This window comes from Mixophyes fleayi, chromosome 5 (genome assembly GCF_038048845.1).
Source record: "Mixophyes fleayi isolate aMixFle1 chromosome 5, aMixFle1.hap1, whole genome shotgun sequence".
NCBI classification, from domain to species: domain Eukaryota; kingdom Metazoa; phylum Chordata; class Amphibia; order Anura; family Limnodynastidae; genus Mixophyes; species Mixophyes fleayi.
Genome location: NC_134406.1, coordinates 136,535,268 through 136,540,882, shown reverse-complemented (window position 1 = coordinate 136,540,882; position 5,615 = coordinate 136,535,268). Strand labels below are relative to the sequence as shown.

Genomic DNA, 5,615 nt, shown 5'->3' with positions numbered 1-5,615 from the left:
GAGCAACAGCATGAGAGTCACTGGAACAGCGGCAGTTCAATAGAGGCAAGAGAGATGTAGGAATTGTGAGAGGAACTGATTGTGAACTACATATTTTACTATATGCAGCTGTGCGACAGTGCAAGTGAGGGCTCTGGATACTAATAGTCCAAAAATAATGTATGTGAAAAGACCTTTATACACACTTTCTTTTAGGCGCTCACTTTACATAAATTTTGACATTGCATGCAGCATTCAGCAGGGATGCCCTTGGGGGGAATTCCAGTTGTCCAGAAATTTCCCTACAATAGGAACCTCCTCCTTCTGTCTGTATTAACACAAATTTTAACTGTCTGCAGTCTAATATTTATTTTTGTGGGGATCTGCTTATGTTTTAATGAACTTTGACTTCAACAAAATGGCAACCATGTTTGTTCTCACATTTGGCTCTAGTGTTTATGTGACTTGAGAAAAAAAATTCAGCAAAATTAATTTTCTTGTAATATTTCTTGGCTGCCAAAGGTGATGTGAAAGTCTACATAAGTAACTAACACTGATTGTATTTTTTTTATTTAATTGTGAGAGATTAGTATTCATCTTGTTATATAACTTTACAAGGTAATACATATTAGTTTGGTAACATGATCAAGAATAATTTATATAAAATAGATTAATATTAATGTGGGTTTTTTAATGTACTGCTTACTTTATGTCTAATTTTTTTATTTAACATACGTTATTAAATTTATATACATTGTGATATTTTATTTTTATTATTATTATTGCAGCAAGTGTTTTTATCTGATACCAAGTATTTGTAAACCCCTCTCTAGAATTCCTGTGTTTGCCCCTGTTCAGAGATGTTTAATGTATGTTAACAATACAATGACCGAATATATGAACCATTAGTGCTTGCCAATGTTTTCAGTAAGAATTTGTAAGGACTCCTTTGACTTGTTGCCAGAGTGCCAGAACAACTTCCTGTGTTATTACTAGGGGTGTGCACCGGCCACTTTTTGTGTTTTGGGTTTTGGGTAGGGATGTGCACCGGCCACTTTTGGTGTCTCGTGTTTTGTGTTTTGGATTCGGATTTGCTTGAGGTTTTGGGTTCGGTTTTGTTTCGCAAAACACATGACGAAAGGTTTTGGTTCGGATTTAAGGTTTTGGATTCGGATTTATTTTGAAAAAAACATAAAAAGTGTTAAAATCAAGTTTTTTGGTTTATTTTCACTCCTACGCTATTATTAACCTCAATAACATTCAATAACAATCATTTCCACTCTATTCTGAACACCTCACACCTCACAATATTGTTTTTAGTCCAAAACGTTTCACCGAGGTAGCTTTCTGGACTGAATAGTGCAGTGGTCCCGGTACACAATTTGGTACCGGGACTACAATACCTCTGCCTTCAAATGGTCTGAATTCCACTGCACAGCTGCCTGCTCCTCTATCCTCTGCAGCATATAGAGGGTGGAGTTCCAGCGCGTCACAACCTCTTGTTTGAGGTGATGGCAGGGCAGGTTCAGGCTTTTTTGATGTGCCTCGAGCCTGCGGTAGGCACTGGCAGAATGCCGAAAGTGTCCAGCAATTTTGCGGGCCACCGCAAGCATCTCGTGCACACCCCTGTCACTCTTGAGGTAATGCTGCACCACCAAATTAACGGTGTGGGCAAAACATGGGACGTGATGGAAATTGCCCATATGCAATGCCCGCACAATGTTACTGGCGTTGTCTGACACCACAAATCCCCAGGACAGTCTAAGTGGGGTAAGCCACTGCGAAATAATTTCCCTCATTTTCTCTAATAGGTTGTCAGCGTTGTGCCTCTTATTAAAGCCTGTAATACACAATGTTGCCTGCCTTGGCACGAGCAGACGTTGTGTAGATGCTGCTACTGATGCAGCTGCTGTTGTTGCTGCGGAAGGGGATGCATCTACCCAGTGGGCTGTCACAGTCATATAGTCCTTCGTTTGCCCTGAACCACTTGTCCACATGTCCGTGGTTAAGTGGACAGTGGGTACAACCGCATTTTTAAGAGCACTGAGGACACTTGCTCGTACTTCTCTGTACATCTTTGGTATTGTCTGCCTAGTGAAGTGGAATCTCGACGGGATTTGGTACCGGGGACACAATACCTCCATCAACCCTCTAAATCCCACTCCACTGATGGCGGACACCGGGCACACGTCTAACACCAACATAGCAGTTACAGCCGCAGTTATACGCTTTGCAATAGGGTGACTACTATCGTATTTTGTGGTCATGGCAAACGACTGTTGGACGGTCAATTGTTTTGTGAAAGACGTAGCGGTCTTACGGCTTCCCCTCTGGGAAGATGACCGACTAACAGCAGCAACAGCAGCAGTGGCAGTAGTAGGCGTACCGCTGCAGGATTCCTCAGATGAATCCCGTATAGAAGAGGACTCAGTCTGGCTGGTGACATGGCCTGCAGTACTAAATCTGATGGAGATCGTGGAGGAAGTTGACGAGGAGGGTGTTGGTGGTGTGTATCCAACAGGACCAAGGGATTTAGGTGTCCCTGTACTGATGACGGTCCTAGGCCCAGTTCCTGAACTAACCACTGAACTATGAAGGTTATTCAGGTGACGTATAAGGGAGGATGTCCCTAGGTGGGCAAGATCCTTACCCCTGCTTATTTGAGCTTTACATAAGCTACATATGGCCATACATTGGTTGTCTGGATTTGGATAAAAATAATGACCAGGCATGACGATGGGCTTTTTCATCCCATGGATATCAGCTGTTTCCCCCCCTGGTGCCTCATTTACAATAACCACATCACCATCCTCATCATCAAGTTCCTCCACAGCGCCAGCTACATCAATAGCCTCCTCCCGGTGTACAACATTGACACCTTGATTATCCAAATCTGGATCTACACTGTGGGTGATCCTTCCAACATATGCAGAGGGTGTGCTGCAAATGCTGGATGGAGTCACCTATTCCCGTACAGTGATGGGAAGGTCAGGCTTCACAACCACCAACACCCTTGTACTCGCCTTGGGGGTTTGTGATGTCATCTGTTTAGAAGGCAGAGTTCTTTGCTGTTTTGTTGTTGTTGCTGACAGCATAACTCTCTTAAATTTTTTGTAGGGGGGGGAGGAGGAGGGCTTAGATCCTTGGGTGAAGCTGGACCACTAGTCATGAACACGGGCCAGGGCCTAAGCCGTTCCTTGCCACTACGTGTCGTAAATGGCATATTGCCAACTTTACGTTTCTCCTCAGATGATTTTAAGTTTCTCTTTTTGCTACTTTTTGAGAACTTGGGCTTTTTGGATTTTACATGCCCTGTACTAGGAGATTGGGCATCGGGCTTGCCAGACGACGTTGATGGCATTTCATCGTCTATGTCATGACTAGTGGCAGCAGCTTCAGCATTAGGAGGAAGTGGGTCTTGATCTTTCCCTACTTTATTCTCCAAATTTTTGTTTTCCATTATATGTAGCACAAGAGAGCGTACCCCTAAGCCACACACACTCGGCAAAGCCTTTAAAAATTATATGCGGCACAGGAGAGTACCACTGGACTTATACTACTGAATCAGTGAACTTTGTAATATAGCAGTACCACTGGACTTATACTGCAGAATCAGTGAACTTTGTAATATAGCAGTACCACTGGACTTATACTGCTGAATCAGTGAACTTTGTAATATAGCAGTACCACTGGACTTATACTGCAGAATCAGTGAACTTTGTAATATAGCAGTACCACTGGACTTATACTGCAGAATCAGTGAACTTTGTAATATAGCAGTACCAATGGACTTATACTGCTGGATTGTTTTTGGATATATTTTTTTTATTTCTTTTTTTTATAATTATTATTTTTTATTTTTTTTTATAACTTTTTTTTTTATTTTTTATAACTTGGGAATAATGGGGAAATAACAATGCCCTTAGAAGGACAGAGCACAGGACACAGCACCACTGGACTGAACAGGACACAGCACAGGACCCAGCAGCACCACTGAACTCAGAAGGACAGAGCACAGGACACAGCACCACTGGACTGAACAGGATACAGTACAGGACCCAGCAGCACCACTGAACTCAGAAGGACAGAGCACAGGACACAGCCCCATTGGACTGAGCAGAACACAGCACAGCACAGCACAGCACTGAACAGCACAGCACAGCACAGCACAGCACAGCACGAGATATAGCAGGACAGAGGACCACCTAACACAACCTCCCTCTACCCTGATCAATGCCCGAGTGAAGATGGCGGCGGCTAACGGGGAATTTATAGAATACGAGTATCGCGAGATCCGACAGCGGGATTATGACTCAGAGCCTCGGTTTCAATTTTGCAATTGGCGGGAATACCCAAATCTGTCTCGGATCCAGCTCGGATCGGCAACGTTCGGGTGGGCTCGGATTTCAGATATCCGAGCCCGCTCATCTCTAGTTTTGGGTTCTGATTAGCTTGAGATTTTGGGTTCTGATTTGTTTTGCCAAAACACCCCACGAAAGGTTTTGGTTCTGATTTAGGGTTTTGGGTTCTGATTTTTTTTGAAAAAAAGCATAAAAAGTGCTAAAATCCATTTTTTTTTCACTCCTACACTATTATTAACCTCAATAACATTTATTTCCACTCATTTCCAGTCTATTCTGAACACCTCACACCTCACAATATTGTTTTTAGGCCAAAAGGTTGCACCGAGGTAGCTGGATGACTAAGCTAAGCGACACAAGTGGTAGGCACAAACACGTGGCCCAACACGTGGCAGGATCAGTGGACTTAAACAGCAGTACCACTGGACTTATATGGCAGGATCAGTGCCTTGCTTGCAGTCTCCTAGGTAACGCAAATAATCTGTACAAATATGCACACAGGGGCATGGGCAGTAAAATATGCAACACATACTTTATGGCTAAACAATGTCACTACACTTCATGCCGAGAAGCTAACCAAAATAGTTTTCTCCATACAAGATACTCCCAACTATTCACTGAAATACCTAGCTTTTATCACCACGTACATGAACTCAGCAGTCAGATCCATAATAAAGTGTGTCATCACACAAGTCAGGTTCGGGATTGACTTATCACAGTTCCGGTAAATTTAAGTTTGACATTTGCTATAAAACAAACACACAAATTGTCAATTAGTATGTTTTTGGACATTGGGAGGAAACCAGAGCACCCAAAGAAAACCCTCACAACTCATTAGGAGAACATACAAACTCCACATAGATATTGTCAGGGTTGGAATCTCAAACCCATATGACACCAGCACTGTGAGGAAGCAATGCTAACTACTGTGCCACTGTGCTGTCAAAATTTTTACAAATTGTTTAGGAATGTTTATAGAGTCACAGTTGAGTAAAAAGTAATAGAAAGACTGTAAACTGTTTTGGGTTTGGGTTTTGACATGCACCAAAAAATAGAAAATCGAGGTATAAACACTAATATGAATATTTACAAAGAAGATGTTTTTCTTTAATTATTTTATACTATGAAACAGTCCCAGTTTTCTGCACCATAAATGGAAATGGCCAAGTGGAAAAGGATTGGGGTTGCCTTAAAACCTAACTCTCATGACAGCTGCTTCTGTTTTGGCTGTAAATACTGACTCACTCTCGCCCCCAGGTAACTTTCTTCCACAGC

The 5,615-nt window shown here is 42.4% G+C and overlaps 1 non-coding gene across 1 annotated transcript; it reads right to left on the bottom strand.

Annotated features, from left to right (window-relative positions):
* Window positions 1–4,990: 4,990 nt before the first annotated feature.
* Window positions 4,991–5,062, bottom strand: LOC142159719 (small nucleolar RNA SNORD50). Its single transcript, XR_012692979.1, has one exon. It is a non-coding gene; the product is annotated as a small nucleolar RNA SNORD50 (small nucleolar RNA).
* Between the last annotated feature and the right edge of the window lie 553 nt (window positions 5,063–5,615).